This window comes from Excalfactoria chinensis, chromosome 12 (assembly GCF_039878825.1).
Source record: "Excalfactoria chinensis isolate bCotChi1 chromosome 12, bCotChi1.hap2, whole genome shotgun sequence".
NCBI lineage: Eukaryota > Metazoa > Chordata > Aves > Galliformes > Phasianidae > Excalfactoria > Excalfactoria chinensis.
In genome coordinates, this window is record NC_092836.1 from 13,625,258 (window position 1) to 13,644,730 (window position 19,473).

Genomic DNA, 19,473 nt, shown 5'->3' on the forward strand with positions numbered 1-19,473 from the left:
CGAGCTGCTCTTCTGCCCACCATCAGGTTTGCAACACAGAAACGAGCATCTGTTGCAAACTCCATTGCCAAGACACCTGAAATTAAACTGCTGACCTGAAGATGCTGAAGTTACTTCGGCTGTATAAGGAAATGTGGAAGACAGTATTGCAATGCGATTTTTTCACTAGTGTGTTGTGAAGAGATGAGGATTTTTTGCTGCAGAAGTGCAAAATCTCCATGGGGACCACAGAGATCCAGACTCCCACAGGGTTGTATCCGGTACCTACTGCACCAGCACCCTATTCTAGGACTAGAAGCAAAATCAAACATGCAGGGATTTCACATGTCATCACAGAAAGATAGCAAGAGCAGATCACACACTGCTCATCAGCTCTTGACCTTACTTAAAATGCTTCTAGTGTGAGGACATAGCAGTGCCATAGTGTCAGGGCTTAGTAGTCCGAGTCAGAGAAATCTGGCCAAGCTACCTGCTCTGCCCATGATTTTGACCCATGATCTATAGTGTAAACACAATTTATTTAGTAGTACATAGACCTGGGTCACTGGAATCACCTCAAATGTCAGGAAAAAAAAAAGATCCCAAGTGCAAATATCCTTCCTGTCAGGCAGTAGCATCCTGTCCTCAATCATCCCACCAAAAGCCTATAAAATAACTCAGTAAAATATTTTTCCTCCTTCAGGAGATGATCAAGTGGAAACAAATACCAAGCATTTTCAGAAATGCCTATTTGCAGTTCTGGGGGAGGGCAGGAGCAGACTTGGGGCTTTAAGCCTTCAAGCTGGGGAATCTCATCATAAAACTCAGCACAGGTACAGGGAGCGTATTCCCTGGGCTGCCCTGGGTGTCACTGAAAGGCTCCTTACATTTAAATCTGACACTGTGGTCGGATGAACTTGTACTGTAACATATGTTGGGCTGAGGACCTGTGCTGCCAAACCCAGCCATGCTCCTGAGTCAGAACTGCTTCCGGTTAGAATTGGCAGAAGTGGTGAATATAATTCTCTTGCTATTTTATTAGTGAGATGGGAAGTTAATGGGAAAGGGCAGCTAAAAGTACTTCTGCTAAGGCTAGAAAATACATTAAAGTCAGCACTGCTATGGATCACACCCAAGGTCACGGGATTCAGTCAGAGGAATTGATCAGTGATATTTACAACTCAACAAATTGCTTTAAGCAAGCATGACATCATGGCCTGTGCTATTTACCAGAGGAACTACATATGGGGAAGTTATAAAGCAGCTCATCAGCCTATAAGCAGGTTAATGTAGTTGGGCAGAGCTTCAGCCAGATTAAGTATAGCTCTGGCCTCCCAGCCTGATGTGCTACATGAACCTAAAAAGCAAGAGGGGAAGTAGTGGTGAGCTTACGCATTGCTGAGCATTCTGCTGGCTGACACCTGTAGCAATCCTTACTGAAAAGTGAGATTAAGCTGTTTTCTTTTTAATGGACTTGTGTTTTTAATTAAAAGTAATTTTGAGTAGTGAAGACCTACATGTGTCTGTTGCAACAGCAGAAATGCAACCCTCTCAGCATGCTGTCACCTGTCAGTCCAGCTCATACCTGCACACCGAGCCCTTCTCATTAGCAGGTAGTTACGGACATCTGGACCAAACTTTTGTTTCTCTCTTCACCCCCCAGCCTCCTCCAGTTTCTATGACACAGGTGAGTTTTATGCTGACTTTTATGCAGAATTTTATGCAGACACCAAGGAATCCTAAAGCAGGAGTCAGAATGCGTGAAGTCAGCCAAGACAAGCGGCTGGAGGACCAGCAGCCCTGATGGGGTGTGGACTGGGAGCTGTCCTTGTGCATATCCCAGGAGAAACACGGTGACAGTAGCACCTGAGCTGCCTGCAGTGAAGCACCTCCAGCCCTGAGCTCCCTGTGCAGCTGGGTGCAGTTGCTCACTATAGAGAGAGCAGGTTTCAGTTGCCAAAGGAGGCAAATTCCCTTCCATGGAACTGCTGGTGGACTTTGCACCAGCTGGTTTATACAATCAGACTTTTCTTCCTCTCTGTTGGAATCCATCATTCTCTAATGTATCACATGAAATTGAACGGTCCTCTTGAGTGATCTGTGGAAGGGATCAAACAAATTTTGGTCTCTCTCTCTCTCCAGATTCTGACACATGAATTGATTTCAGCAGGACACATTAAGTGAATGATGGATCTCTGCCAAAAGGGCATGTAGGATTTTGCAAGAGGGAGGTGAAAAAGAGGAAGACGTTGCCTTCCCCCTTTTTTCTCCCTCTTAGCCAGTCTAGTAACGAAAGGGCAAAAGCACTTAAATTCATTACTCTAGAAGTAAATTGGTTTCCTTGCTATGCTCTCGGAAGCCCTTGTGGCGCATCCCATTGCCACTCTGCCCAAGCCCTGGAGCAGGAAGCAGTGAGACAGGATCGCTCTCAGCACTGCACACCTCCCATGGGTCTGCTTTCCCACCAGACAGCTTGGCATCACCAGCCCTGCCACTCGCTTTCTAAGGCTCAGCCGACAGTTTCTCAGCCCATTAAGGCTGGCAACAAGAGCTGGGTTGTTGTAATAAATGACAGTAAGATCACAAGCTCGAGGGAGCTTGTTCTTCTCCGTTCGCAGCTCTCTTGAGAAGTTTCAGAGGCTGTAGTCATTCCCCTGCTCTGTATGCCAAACCAGAGCTTTTGATGCTAATTTGTTGGCACCGCAAACTCCCACTGAAACGATAGATCCTATGACCTTCTTCGGTTACAGATAACACAAACTACAGTTATATTTAAGTGGCATATTGGTTAACCTCAGTGGCTTGCAATACTTTCTTTTGACTCAGTTTCCATCATTAATAAGGTTACATTACAAAGGCACCTTGGAGTTTCTCTCAGGGAAATCTAGCCAACAAGCTCGCTCTTGTGAGTGGAGCTTTCTGCACCCAGCTTGTGTTTTAGCCAGGCTGTGCACTGCAAGTGTTCTGAAATACCAGCAGCAATGGAGATGTTAACACTGACAAAACACCCAGCAGACAAGTACTTGGGCAAAGTAATTTCAAAAATAGGTGTAGTGATTGCTGCTGTCGTTTTCAAATCCACTGAAAGGACTTTCTGGATCAAATCAACAAGTAAATTTTGTTCTGACCTTCCAGTGAGACTACTGGATTAGATAAAAAAAAGACCATTGACAAAGGAATATGATTTGTACTGCGATTTTTTCCTTCAACAGCATGAGATGCAGCTACATAGCAAAGAAAATCCCTGAGAACCAACTTCTCTTGCATCACTGATCTGGCATGAATCATCGGGAGAGATTTAGACTGGATATAAGGAAGTTTTTTGGCACTAAGAGTGGTGAGGTACTGGCATAGGTCATCCAGAGCACTGGTGATACCCCATCCCTGGAGACACTCAAGGTCAGGCTTGGGCATTGTCAGTACAGCCCTGTATGCTTTATGCCTGTGAGTTTATGTGTTTTGATGGCTATCCTCCTTTTGAGAGCATAGCAGGACCAGCAGCATGTAGTGATACTATTTACATTAAATGCATGCACAGCTGTCAGAATTCAACAGTGTCTTGGGACACCAGCAACCTATGTGAGCATGTCGTACACATGCAGTGAGAGAAGTTCAAAGATGAAAGAGTATGGAAAAACAACTGTGTCCCAAAACAAAACATAGAACATAGAACAGGGTTGTCCTTTTGCTGTTCAGTCACCACAGATTGTATCCACTCCTCACTCAGGTATGTTGCTACTGAAGGGAAATGTGCTGTAGGCACCTTCTCACTCCTTAGATAACCTAGTTCAAGACTGTTGACCTTGTTTTAATATACACATAGAATGTAATAAGCAAATAAGTCACAGATAATTAACTTCTCCCTCTGAAAAACAGAGAACAGAATAAACAGATAGCGATACATGCAGACAGACTGCATTTACAACTGAGACTCTCATCTAATCCCTTCTATTGTCCCACATTACCTCTTTCATACACTGCTTCCTCTACCCTTACTCTCATTTCTGTATCTTGTCATTCCCTGCATGACTATAGTGAAAGTAGTCAAATCCATTCCAGCAAGGCAGAACTGTTCTTTGTTTCCAATATACTGTATCTGTAAGTCAATGATGTGCCAAAACTGTATTAAACTAAAAGTTGATATAGTTGCATAAACAAAAAGTGATTATTAACTCAGCTATGGATCTTCTCACTCATTCAGTTCCTCAGTAGTTTGTTCAAGAATGTTAATAATTAGAAGCTTATTCTTAACCTGCTTGGTTTTGTTACTAAGATTTGTCTTTGATTTTCCAGGGACAAAGCTGCTGAAATTCTGTTCTGACTTGCATCTTATTGAAGGTTAGGAGTTAGGACTGGATTAATGCAGTATGAAATGATGAATGGAGATTGGATCTTTTCATTAATTAGCATTTCGTATTTGCTTAAATGAGACAATCACCTAAAATAATTTCTCCATGTGTAACTCTTCCTGAACGTCTCAAGTCAAGAAAAAGTACAGCTTTACTATGTCACAGAGTGAGGCTGAGCATCCAGATACCTCTAAATCCTTCCACTGAGATTTAAGATTATGCCAATGATACATCCTACTATTACTAAAATAAAACCCTAGTGTATACCAGCACCCTACATAACCAGAATATTTAAAGCTCAGGTGCAGCAGGACTCAGAAGGGGCTGAGTCTACCTTCAGGTGTATGTGATACAGCATGGAAGCACAGAGCTGCGGCACTTGCAGGAATGCAATCACTCTCCACTAGAACTTAGTTACCAGCTTGCCTTGCCTTTTCTCCCAGATACTGAAGATGACAAGAAGGACATCAGAGGGTCTTCCCACTGCTCAGTGCCAAGAGTTATGCCATTTCCAGACTATAGAAAATAGAGTGTGCACACACTGCTGTTTGCCACAAACTGCATGTATTGTGACACTCATCCAATGGCATTCCACTAAATTAGGGGTTGACTTTTGTATTTTATGCAGCAGCAAGCAACACTGCAACCGCACACTGCTGTGAAGCAACGCTTGAGTTCCAGATCTCTTGCCTTGGCATGCATAATTCCTGGCAGATCCTGACAGTTCCTTCTCCCCTGCACACTGCTTCCCTTCTCCACCTCCCTGAATGCCAAAGCATCCTGAGCTTTTTTCTAGGCTAGCTCCAATTCTTTTCCATAAAAGCCTTAAAATGGAAGGCAACTTCCTGGATTGCCTAAGGTATTAATAGCACAATATTTGGAAGTAATTAGCTTAGAATGATTCCCTCCTGCAGTTAGTGCTTTGGCAACTGAAAAACATTAACTAACAAAATCAAAGATAAGTAGGATTACTGAATGACTGAACGTGAAGTTTACTTTCAGTTATTATTCAGTAACTGTTAAAATGCACATTAATGTCTTACACTGAACAATTTCTCCCAGTAGTTTCTTATGTTATGAGATTAATTTCATCTTTCAGGACTAGTATTCATAAGCAACCCAGGGGAGAAAACATCTTCCTTTCTTCTGTGGAATAACCCCATTCTTAAAATTGCTTATTAAAACTTCAGTGGTTCAACTCAATTAAGTGAAGTCAAAGAAATTTGACTAGCTGAAGAATGCATCAAGTGATGTTCTGCTATGTTTAATGATGCTGCAATGGAAAAATAACATCACCACCACAGAACAAAAAAGATCTGTATAGAATGCATGGTATTAGATACTAATTTACAGTCTCAGCCATCAAGGTACTTATTATACGGGAAAGCTAAATTCACAGTCTAATGTCATTACACGATAATTACACTACTGAGGTTTGCATTTTTGTGGGGGGCCTATTGATTTAGGACATATCGTCTCATGTTCTAAGCTATAAAGCATTACAAATAGGATTTACAAGGTGAGTGTTTCAGTTTTAAAAAGGAAACTTGCTGTGAAGAAAGTAACATGAAGATCCATACCTCCATGGAGGAAAATTGGAGAGATGTAGCACATAGCCATGATCAGCTGACTCTTATTAGGTTATATATTCAGATTACAGAATTCTTCACTAGAAAGAATTTATTGCTTCTTGAAAACAACCAACCAACCTCCCTCTTCAGTGAAATGTGCCTGCATTGCAAAATTACTGGTATTCTTTATAACGTGTAAGTTCATGTCTGATGAGCACTGGAGAACCACGACTAGATCAACAGCGAGTCCAGCACTTTTGTTCTGCAATACTCTTGCATTCACCTAAATATGGTTCAGTGACTGCTGGCAAAAGACTTGTACTAGATTGCTTAATTCTGCTATCATTTATCATGCAGATGTGCCATAGTCTCCTTTTCTAACGCACAGTGATCTGGATTGTGCTCTGGTGTGATGCAGACTCACATATTTGATATAGTCCCACAGTGAAACCTAAACATTTGCATTTAAATCCTTTGGTGTTTGTGAATTAGGGAAAAGCAGCCAAAATACTAGGACAGCCTAAGAAGTTCTCTGAATTTCCCAATCCAACTTCTACAGACCAAATTAGATATAATCATGTCACAGTTTTAACCTGTCCTAGAACCGAGCTGAGTCAATTCAGCACAAATTCTGAAGCCTTCCTCGATACTGTCCTGTATATTAACACATTTAAAGCCCTTGACTAATGCTGCTGTGAACTGAAGTTAATTCAAATTTGGGTGTTTTGGAATGCAGGATTTGTCTCAGAACAGATTATCTTCCATCATTTAAACATTTCAGTCTTCTCTTGGATTTCACTGTCTTTCATTTGTTCTGATTTAATCCAGGAACAGGGAATGACTGGGTCCTTTCGAACTGCCCCTTCCTACAGCTTCTTTGCCAAATCCCTCCCTATTCATTTGTCACTTGTGAAACCATTCAAAACCTCTTTTGATCTCAGTGGCCAGATGCATTTCAATAACAGGAACCTCCTTCCAAGTTGCATTTTATACCTAGATTCACACTAGCTTACAGTTCAGAAGAGATTTCTGGTGATAGGAAGGATGGATTCATTCTGACTTTACACATTACACTGATAATTTTCAGTTCCAGAAGAGATAAGAAATAAAACTTATGGTTTCTGAAATAACATAGCAGTATTTCTTGAATTACATGTATTGCTACCCTTTTGAAAATTCCTGAAATAGCTTCAGTTTTTCCCCATAGCACACTGTGATTGGTTTTCACAAAGTCAGCAGTCAATAACTGTGAAATCACAGTAGTGTTTGAGATATTTCTGATGTGCTTTCTACAGTGTCCATTGAAGTATTCTGCTGCTTTGTCATTTGAGCCCTGCACTGTTTAAGGCCAAATTAGTTCGGCGATTGAATGGGCTTGGATAGCAAAACACTCAAATCACAGATGTATACAAGTGTATGAACGATACTACTTCCCTTTTCCACAATGTGAGAGAGACACAATGTGGTCCATGAAGAATCTGGCAGGTCAGTGTAGCAGTACCAGCCATGCTAGGTACAGCCTGCTGTGCATTGTGGGGTTACCACAGGGTTCTCCCACTTGCTGTTGGAAAGATTGTCTCAAATTCTGGTGAAGGATGCTGGGATCCTCTCACAGTATCTTGGGTTCTTCCTTCTTCCTGGGTAAGTTCAGGTTGGATATCAGGACAAACTTCTTTACATAAAGGGTTGTTAAGCACTGGAATTGGCTCTCTAGGGAGGTGGTTGAGTCACCATCCCTGCATGTGTTGCAAAACCATTTGGATGTGGTGCTCAGGGACATGATTTAGTGGAGAGCTGTTAGTTAGGGTAGCGTGACCACCAGGTAGTGGTTGGACTTGATGATCTTTAAGATCACTTCCAACCTGAGCAATTCTATGATTCTGTGATTCCAGCCCCACAGAATTCCATTGTTTCCTTGCTTAGGGAATGGAGCAGTCTCTTTGGTGACTGATCTGTTCCAAGCAAAATGCTGCATTCCAGCTTTCTGTTGGTGGTGACAGTGTTCACAATTTGCTTGTGCAGAAAATGTATCTCCAGAATTAACAGGTTGTTTGGATAGTTTGCATGTAATTGTGGCTTTTACAAGTGGATGGATTTTATGCAGTCTTTTGCTATGCAACTTCTGGCAGCACCTTTTTTTTTTCACAGCTAGCTCAAACAGTTCATACTCCCTGCTGTCTTGGAATTCACAAGCTTTTTTCAGAAGAATTCTTAGATGAAATTCATACTTTACCTCCTTTTCAGTTAGGCTTATGGTCCCCTGCCAACTTGTGAGAATTTCCACTAAGCAGAGCTATCTCTTGTTTCTGCATCACCCGTAAAGGGAGGCAGGTTTCAGAAATATTTTACATGATCAGATTTTGTATTTAGAAGCTACATGTATAATTTTGTTGCTCCTCTGGTGGAAAGAAATGGAGGCTAGGAGGTAATGACTGTTTAGATAGCCAAAACAAAAGGTAAGATTGGGTTGGCGTGTAGAGCACAGAACAAGGTATCAAAATGCTGGTTCATTTTGATTTCTGACTTGTCACTTAAGCAAAATTTCCCTTGGTTTTACATACCAAGGATTTGGTAACAAAGTTGGAGCAAAGGCATGTTACAGTGAAGAAACAAAATTTCCCAAGCTCTTAACTGATATAAGAAAGACAAATTAATTATTAAAGAACATATATACTTCATGTCCTCTAAAAATGACAGATGTATGAAGCCTTAGACTTAAATTCTACATTTCACCAAGTGTACAGAAACATGAATTTGGTGCTCAGACAGAGCACTGATTTCCAAAACACAATCACTCACACTAAGCAAAACGCAGTCCCATCAAAATATGACAGTGTTCTGCCTGCAGAGCTCGACATAACAAGAGTTCAGTTACTCACAAGTTACTCACAAGTCACGACTGGAGTCAAAATTTACCTATGGAACTACTTTTCACACGTATTCACAATCTGTGCACCAGTAATACCAAGATGTTTAGAGCTTTTCATGTGATCAGTTAACTGACTTGGATATGTAAACACTTAAAAAAAATTTCTTGCAACTTAAGGAAATCTTATTACGATTGGGGAAAAATTCCTATCCTTTCTCCTCATAGTAGGCAGCCAGAAAACTTGAATGCTTTAAATTCCTCAAATTTAAAGAAGCTTGAGATGTGCTTTGAAATAAGTAATATATTTCCTCTTCCTGTCTATTTCCATTTACTCTGAATGATTGGAGTTACTCTAAAATGTTTTATACTTCACAGAAAAATTAACAGCAAAAAGACAACACACGCAATATGAATAGAATGCAGATCCTGTTTTTCCTTCTCTTCTTCCCATGGTGGGGATACCATGTTACTGGGGTACACCAAAACTGGATGCACAGGCATATAAGAAAGGAGGAGGAATGTATGAGAAGAAATACAGTTTTCACTCCTCAGTTGGATAAGAGCAATTTTTTCTCCTATGGATGAGAGCACACAACCTTGGTGAGCTCAGCAGCTCCCTCCAAGAACCTGAGGCAACCACCTTCACAGGGCTGCATGCTCTGAGAGCACAGCCACAAATTGTCCAGTGATATCATGGCCTTTTGTCCTGAGCACGTGCCTATTGACAGCTGAATAGACAAGAAACATCTTCTGGCACTTCAGTTAAAATCAGCACCTCCTCATGAGAAGTTTTCCTGAATACTTTAAAAACTAGTAAAATATAATGTAGGCACACTCAAGTTATTCAGAGCATCTGGAAGAGCCTCAGCCCAGAGCTTGGCACTTGGTGCTGCCTCAGGCACGGCCGTGCCTGCGCTCCCACAGCTGAGCTGTTTGCTGAAGCTGAGATCACAGTTCCCAGAGGAGCTCTCATTCCTTGCATTTTTAAGGGAACACTTAACCAGAGGCAGAACCAACAGTTGATTGTTTCTCCTCTTCTACCAACAGGTGACTTTGAGCTGAATTAAAATGGGACTCGGAATGAAAAATAGCCACGATTGCTCCGCAGCCTCTAATTACTCGAAGCCATTAAGAAACTCATGTAGAATGGAAAAGCTGCAGTGTTATTTTCATGTCTCTTTTCCCTTGTTGGTAACCCACACGGCATCTGAGGCGCTCTCTTTGTGTACACTGAGCTGGATCTCTAAAACAAAGTCTGTGCAACACACTCCAACTGATGAAACTGTTTGAGCCCCCTGATACCCTTTGAAATTTTCTTTCCTCTCCTTTCATATTGTTTTTAATTCCATCTCAACAAATGCTAGTGCTTTGGCTGAATGCATGGCCCTTCCTCTTCAGAAGCTGATTGTAACAAGACTTAGATTGCCACCCCTTTCGAAGAAAAACGCCTCCTGACAGCTCTTTGGAATGAAGGGGGAGTTACGTGCAGGGGTGACACTGGCAGAAAGAGTTGGCTCCCACCATTTCTTCAAACTGCATAATGAATGAAATGTTTAACAGAAGAGAGGATGTAGGGCTGGCAACACGTATTAGTTAAAGGGCTTTTTGAAGCCATCTGTCCACCAGCTTTAGCCACTACTGAATGAAAAGTCGTTTTGAAAGCACAAGGGACAGACACTCTAATCTTCCAGCTCTTCATCCTCCACTGCAAGCCAACCAAAGGCACTTGTGACACTCAGGAAAGGAATGCGGTCCTCAGCTAAGGGACAACTGCTTTGCAATCATTTTAAATTATGATGCTGACAATAACTACATCAGTTAACAGTATTTTTAAAGGCAAAGTACCACTAGGGACTAAAATGATAAAAATCATCTTCAAAAGAATTAGCCACCCCTTCCGTGCAGAGTTTTAAGTAAAAGACAGACTCTTCTCCAAAAATACAACTGTGTTTTAGTGTGTCACTCAAGAGTCCCAACTTTCAGCTCCTTTCTTTAATCACTGGACCAAAACTTCCCAGCTCCTGTGGCCTGTGCTGACGCTCATTTCAGGGGTAGTGTTTTTAATGATTCACAATCACCTCTAGTTCTGCACAGAACAAGGGGCAGAACAATCCCCATACTGCAGGGATAATTTGTGGTATTCATTCTTCACAGGACTCAGATCAAATAAAAAAGCCTACTAGATGGCAAGCACAAAACAGAGATTACCAAAAGGAAACATTTAATTAAAAATCTGTGGAAGCACAAAACAAGATCAAAAACTGCTGAAACAAGAACTCATTACTATCCTAGTTATGAGCGAACAGTAGGAAACAATGATTGTTTCATCTCAATAGAACATGAAAACTCAGATACTCTGATAACACTCTGCATACTTGAGACCTGCATCCTACCCAACTGTACGCTGTTGATTCAACACAAGTGCACAAGAGAAGGAAGCCGCTTCTAACCACTGACCGTACACTGCCAAATGTGGGAAAATGACGTGTTAATTTATGCAACAGGATCTGAAGAGCAATGCAAAAGGAAAGAAAACCATCCAGGCAAATGTCTTGGGTGCGCCCTGGTCTACTGGATCCGTGCACCTGGCAAATCAGCAAACTAAAGCAAACAAATGGGGGAAGTAAGTTCATGTTTCTGAAGAAAAGAAAATAAGACAATTTCCCTCGCCCCCATTCTAAGTTTGCATTATTATACTTTCCCAGGGCTATTCCATGTTAGTTGTTACCATCCTTCACAGCCGTTGTTTAGACAGCTTGAGCAGTGGCAACAGAAATGAAGTAGATATTTATGCAGTTGAAACCATAGCATACAAGTGCATCTTTGGTCCTAATTTCAGCAGGAAGAGATTATATGGATGGAGTCAAAACGGATATAATATTGAGAGGAAAATAAGCCCTTGAATGCTTTATCCCAAGATATTTAAAAGTAGCACTTCAACAATTCATTCTTTTAAGGGTACCTCACTAGTTGGGTTGCATAGCTTGCCATCTGCAAGCAGCCCAAATAACTCAAACAAAATCACAGCTCAGAGACAAGGCTGCGTAACTCCCGTACTGCTAACTGAATATTTTGACATCAGTTTGTAACTAACAAATAGGCTCTTTGCAAAGTGCTTGTGGCAAGAAAAACTGAGGTGACATTTGGAAATGTTTGCACTGCTCTTGTGGGAAAAGTGTTGAGAAGGATCAAGGTGGTCCCATGCAGAGGTGATGCAAGGCAGGGGTAATGCTGGAAGGAGCTCTGTGGGGATCAAAACTGAGACTGGTGAATAACCAACTCATCTCTTGGCTGGATGGGAAGCTGTGCTAATGGACTTCAGCAAATCTGCCTCCAGGCTTAGCTGGAAGAGCAGGTATGGAGAGAATAATGTAGATCTTGAGAGGCCTGGAGAAATCACGCTAGGAAGAAAGCTGCAAAGCAGGCAGGAAGAGAAAACAGACACAGCAGTTTGCTGTTACCATTGCCTTTTGAAAATAACAAATCGAAGAGAAATAAAGGAAAGAATCAACCCTGAAGTTTAATGGTACCATCTGCCTATTCCACCAGCAACACACTAGACTGAGTAGATGTGTGTAGCAGACAAACTCACTACTGGAGGAAAATATTCACTGACTTGCATTTAACTGAAGGAGGGCTGGACAGAACAGGTTAAAACATGGTATAATCAAAGGCAGAGAATGCGCTTTGGAAATGGAGTTTGGATGAATAGACATATAAAACAGAGTATGAATTTCTGTTTACTTGAAACAAGTGTCTACAGACTAAAAAGACTGAAACATATCTACATAGGTCTATTTAAAACCAGAGAGAGAGGCAATTTGAAAAATAACTATTTTATCTGCTATCAAGCTGATAAGGGAAGTGATGTGCCTGAATGCTGCTTTTGTTTAAAAGCAATCAAAATGATAAGAACCAGAATCCTTGCAAAGACGTGTGGCCAGACTACATTACTAGCTGGACACCACTTAAAAAACCCACCCCTAACTAAAATGGCAAATTACTTACTTGGCAAATATGGAAACATAGTCTCGGCTTGTGCCAACTCCCAGTCCAGCTCCATCGAGGCACCTGAACAAAGCCCTTTCATAGGCAGTGTAATTTAGGCTACCCAAGGTAGTCAGGATGCTCAGGTGTATAAAGGGGCCTCATGGAGCGCCAGACAGAGACAAATTCACATGGAGTAAGCAAAGCACTTTGCTGGCATGTGGACGTGGGTTCCGGAGGCTATTCCCAATACAGAAGACAATCACTGGCAGGTAATAAAGGAGGCATTTATGTGATATGTCAGCGGTTAGTGCAAAGCTTAAAAGAAATGAGATCATGTGGCAAGATAGCATTCTCTGCCTTTCCCCCAGGGAAAGGAGCATTACTGTTATTACTATAAGCCATTGTTACCGCTACTTCTTTGAAATAAAACGTGACACAGTATCGTCAGCTGATACTTGTGCGATCGCAGCTATCATAAATTGTGGTTTCCAGAATATTAATCTCCGGTTACTCTATGCAGCTACCACACAAGTCTGTAGCACAGAGACGGACAGATCCTTGGAAAATAAATATATAAATCAACCAGAAACCCTCCAGTGAGATCCCCCCATCCCATAGGTGCTGCTTTATTGCAAGCATTCAGAAGTTAAAAACAAAAAAGTACAGACCAAAGTAATAATAGGCTAATATGACTCACTTGCCATCTTGGGACAGAGAGTATAGCTATGACAATTCAGACCAAGAAGGACAGCAGAGAGCTGAGTAATCCAATTCTTCATTCCCCATTTACTGCAACACTTAACTGGGATATTTTTCCATTTATTTTCTATATATATTTCTAAACTTTATGTAGAAAAATAGCCTTTAATATCATTTTTCATCTGAAATGCCAATCTAATTACTTATAGTAATGGACAGAACAAGTAGAACACAGCTCCTGTTAAGATATCCTCAGCAAAACAGCTGCATTGTAATTTCTTACTATTGGAAGGAAACATTACTTAATGAACCTTAATGCCAACACTGAAACATTTGAAGTCACTGGGAATTTAGGTTGAACTTCCAAAGTATCCACAAATTAAGAAAACTTTAAATGAAGCATATGTATTGCAGCTGTACTTAAAAACTGAAATAATAATTGAAGAACAGCTAATTTTCAACATAACCATATGCAGAGCTGAAGTGAGTACACAGCAGCATCTGAGCTGTGCAGTAGCATCAGAACAGGTTCCAGTAACAGAAAGTTGCCCGTATGAATCCCTGACCAGGTCAGTAAAGACCTTGTGTTTGGTATCTCAAATACTTAGGATTTAATTCTGCCAAGACATTTCCAAAACCCTCATAATTATCATTTAGATGTCTGACAGGGCTGGTACCTACAATAGCTTCATAATTTCTTCTGTAAATGTCAAAACACAATATGCACTTTTACACACTCATTTATCCTCAGAATACTCTCTTGCTGCCCTGACCTGCATGGTTACACAAGAGATGAGTCAAGAGAATCCTGCAGTCCAGCAGCAAAATAAAAGTTCATTTCTTTGCTTTCCAGAAAGACTATTGCACAAATAGGGAGTGTTTCATTTACCTCAAGATCTTACATCTAACAGAAAAACATGGCGGCACCAAACTGAGCTAAAGCTGAATGGAAAGAAGACCAAAAGTTCTATTTCCATCTGCTTATGTTGTACAATATTTCATACAGCAAAACTTCATAGAATTAGGCTTTTATGTATACTAGGATGTTATGCATGTTATAATATGATCCACAACCTTATCTGTTCTAAACACAGATGGCCATGGTTTCCCACTTTCAAGAATGTTTAAAAACTCCAAAGCAGGTGTAAGCATATGGCAGGATTGCATTGCAGAGCTGGATACATGTTTATGCCACATTTACAATTAACAGTGCAAACATTCTTAGTTAGCTAACTGCCTCACAAGCTTCAAACTGGCTTTTTATTACATATCCTTATAGAAGGGGCTGGAAAGAGGCTCCTGGAGGGCTAGCTGCTTCTTTTTGTTCATAGGATCTTTAGTGCACTGGTAAAAAAACATGCAACACATGTGACATGAGAGGCTTTAATGATACACGTGCCCTTATGCACAGAATGCCTCTGACTACAGTCTCTGCAGAGTTCATACACAATCCATTAATGACTTAGACATTCTTGCTGCTCTTACAGCCCTATTTGTTTTGGGCTTTTGCCACCATCTACATGTAGTGCCCTCCGCTCTGAGCTGCAATAGAGTTTCTACCAGTACTTCCAGATCTGAATGGTGGCCCACATATGATGCTATAGGCTAATGCTAATCTTGAAAAGCAATTCCTAACAATACTAACTTCCTATATATTAGATCTCTTTCAGTGCACAGAAAACTCACATCTCTTTTATTGAAAAGCCACATACTTCCCTCCAGGCAGCTCACAAAATTAAGCAAGTGGGATTTTGTTTCTAGCTTGTACTTAGCAATTAAATTGCTATGCAAGCTTGAACAGGAGATCCAAGTTTTGACCCCATTTATACTTGTCCAAGGGCACCAGGTGGGAAGAGAAGAGCAGGATAAGCACAGCCATTGGCAGAGCTCATTACCAAGCATGCTGTACAAACCCTGCAATGATTAGGAAGTGCAGAGTTCTGGCTGGGTGTACCAAGCCAGCAGACAAGTAATAACAGAGAGCATCAGCAAGCAGGGCTATCACAATGTATTTTTATTAAATCCTTCAAAAAATAGCTACTTTAAATCAAGGATTTCAGATCAGAAACCTCTTGGACTCATGGCTGGCCTCAAACAGGCCAATTTCTGCAGTTCATTTGAGAGGACTCCCTGAGAACTTCTGCTTTAGAGGACAGTGACCAAAAATTATAGACTTCCTTTCATGGTCCAGTCATGACCAGTAAAGCTAAAACATAACTCATATAAATGTTCCGGATGAATGATCTACGACAAGGAGAGAGCAGTGACAGTTTCAGACACATCACTTGTCTTCCTTAATATAATGACCCGATCTACAGACTTGACTAGGAATAAATAATGTTTGTATATATTGGATTGCAACTATGTAGACAATGGCTTTTCTTTCTTCATGAGAATAATGCTATGAAATCTAAAGCATCATCCCTAACAGAGCACAAATAAAAAGACGGTGATCTCCAATTAAATGGAATTTACCTCTTGATGTAACATGTACTGATGCTCCTCTTATCTCATCAACCCCCAGTCTCAAATATCATTGAACATGACTGTTTTTGTCCTCCAGTTTTTGGCCAAAACCTACAGGCTTTATTTGCAAGAAATCAAAGAAATACTTTCTGGAATAGCAGTGCTGGCACTGCCCAATGACCTAATCCTTCAAAGCTGATTCCCATAAACAGTTGAGGTTTGCCAGAAATTCACTCTACATCCCTATAATCCCGGGAATAAATCCCAATTGCTGGAATATTCTTCAACAATGAATTAGAAGAACTTTATTCTTTCTCCTTCTGTAATCTGGCTCTAGTGGGCACTAACTTGTTAAAAAAAACAACAAAAAACAACTTAAAAATCACTATGAAGACCACTCACAACCTCACAATAACTCAGCAGACTTAAAAACTCCTTTTAAAAGATATAATCCTACTAAATATTAAAAACCACAGTCTTCAACACACTGGGAACGCTAATGTGAACTCTCATGCAGAAGACTCCTCCTATTCTCCTACAACCAGGTAATTGACCTTGATTTTCATTATGTTTTCAGATTGGGAAATATAACTCACTTTGCGGTTAATTAGCTTGCACTGAAGTCCATGACAGTGGTTTGAGTGTAGAGCTATTGTGGGCATAACTAGATCCATTAGAGTTGCACTGAGTACAAGAGCAGACCCCAGCTTAAGAATTTACCAACTTACTCGGAAAATTTACTGTCAGCACAAGGCAGGTGGGTATGCAAGGAGGAAGAGAAGAATCATTTTTTTCTAGCTGTGCTAAGTTGAGGACAATCTGAAATTCCTGTGGAAAGAAACAGAGGGTTCTGTAGTTGTGGTTTGATTTTGCTTGTTTGAAATGACCTTGCCCAATTCTTTAGCCCTAGCTGCCTCCAAGTGTCTTTTTCCTGCTTGCCACTTTGGGCTAACCTGCAAGTAATTAGTGGATGATTTAAGCCTTCTCTTTTCTATTTTTTTGAATATATGGAAAATTAAGAATCATAGAATCACAAGGTTGGAAAAAACCTACAAGATCATCTAGTCCAACCATCCTCACTACCACAAGCCTCTAAATCATATCTATATCACACATATCACATAAGGATGTGCTGTTTCAGAACGCAGATGAGCAATTGCTGGCAAAAGTGGTAAGAAGATCCAAAGGAAAGACTTAAAAAGTATTTGTGATGAAGCAATTGCCACACAGCAGGTACGTCGTGTCATAGACATCATAGAAACTAGAGAATTCTATTAGCATTTCCAGCAGAGTGAAGAAAGTTTTGTTCTTTTACATAGAGAGTGGGCAGCTCTAAGGTGCATGTAATGCCCTGAAGAAAAGAGGCAATTCCTGCTTGATTGCAGATGCAATTGGCAAAAGTGTTTAGCTGTCACCTGGGCAAAATTCTGAGGATCAAGGCAGAAGCATCCCATTTCTACTGCAAAGTTGCATCGTGATACTGCTATGTAACACAACTAATTAAATACTGATGAAACTAATTAGAAACTCCTCCAGCCAGGGTGCCAGTCAGATTGAGGGTGGCAACCTGTGTATCTTGTTTGGCCTGCACAGGTGCTGTGTGCTGCAGGCCAGGTGCCCTGGGTAGGCCCCCAGGGGTTCCATGGAGGCCTTACATCTGCCCAAGGCAGAGAGGAGCTGTCCACAGCCAGCAGCAGCCTGTGACGAACCCCTCCAATGTCTGTAGGAAAAGTTGCTGCTGGGTTTTTTACTCTGTATTTCCCAAATAAAACAGGATTTTCTTCCCAGACCCTAAGTGCCAACTCAATGCCTCACATATCCCAGAAAGCACAGAGCTTCTATGAACAACCAAGGTAATCACATTGCTATGAGCTGCTGTTACTATTAAAGACTACAAAAGCTCAAGATGCTTATTTCCTTACAGTTCTCCCCAGAAAATCACTTTTTCACAATAAAATATTTCCCGGTCATTGCACATACTGCAGAGTATTTACAGAAAAGAAATAGCTATTGGATTATGTTACTTTTCAAGCAGATTTGGGGAAAGGTGGCTTGGGCACATGCTACCTTTTCTGTCTAATAGCAGAAATTCCTAGATCACTTCAGGGTTTTGGTGCTGCCATTATTCACCATGGTTTGCACTGTTAGCAACTGAGGGCTAACTCATATCTCATCCGTTAGCAATCTTTGACAATGCAAGTGCTGCATTGATCAAGGGGATCAGAGGCATCTTGGGCCCTGACCTCCTGTCTACCTATACGCACTTGCATTAAGGAGGAGGTTTTCCCAACTATATATAAAGTTACGTCTGCACTGTTACAAAGCTTTTAAATACATATCAAATGCAAGAGGTTAGTATTAGCTAAGTCCAAATGTATTGCTAGCATTAGTGACAAAGTGGTATTTTCATATCTGTTTAACACATTTCACTCTGAACTGGAGATGTCCAGCTCCTGAAGGAGTTTCACTTGCTATTTTCCATCAGGCCAGGCAGGTGCACACATTCCTGGAGTGGCTCTTTTTGCTGCTGGAATAGGCAGCAAGCCCTTTACAATGTTCACTGCTTTGCCTGCTCTGCTCACAGCTCCAAGACAGCAGCCCTGAGCTGCCGTGATCCCCTGAGCTGCAGTTTGCTGTCTCCTAGGAGATCGAATCCCTTATTTCCCCCTCTATCTAAGGTTTTACTCTATTGCCTCAAGGAGGATTCATTCAACTCTGTTCTGCAAATACTTTAAATATTCGGTTTGCAATAGCTTTACCCAAGTCTGCGATAAAGCTTTTTGACGTTCAAGCACTTGTCCAGTTTCACTTGGAATTTAACTGAAGCATATATTAAAAAAAAGTACAAACATGACCTGTACCTATATAAATATTTGCCCATATTTGGTAAATGTTTATATATGTATAATTTCTAAAATACTCCTCTGACTCTGGTAATTTCAAGGTTTTAAAAAGAAAAAATCTTTCATCCCCACTTTATTCATGCTGTTACAGGAAATCAGTGGCTACGCAAACTTATTAAAACAACTTAACAAAGCACATTTTGCAAGTTCATTTAGGTTTGAGTGAACGCAAATTTTGAAAGCAAACATTGTTGGAATTCGACCAGTTTTAGAGTGCTGAGGGAAGAGCTCTTTTCTATTTGAATTTTAAAGATTGACCAAAGTCTTATGTTGGCTGTCCTGTTCTGCAGCCTGTCTTTGAATCCTCTTAGGAAAGTCAGGGATACCCACAAACAATAGAATTAAAGTCTGTCTTTAGGACTGGCAAACCATTCACTGTTCTGTCTAGCTGCTTAGCATAGGCTGTGCTAGGCCTCAGGGAGAGAATAGGCCCCTAAAGAAGCAATAATTTTCAGATTGTTGTGTACAATGCAGTGATAAAGCTCCCTGTCACATTTTTCTTCCCAGTTACTGAAGTTCCCATTCAGACGAATTGTCACAGCTTCTTCAATCCAAACAAGCACCCTTCCGGCCTTGTTTGCATTAAAATGTGATAAAACTAAAGGTGACTTTAGCACAGCTGTGCAGAAAAGTGGATTAGGTCAAAG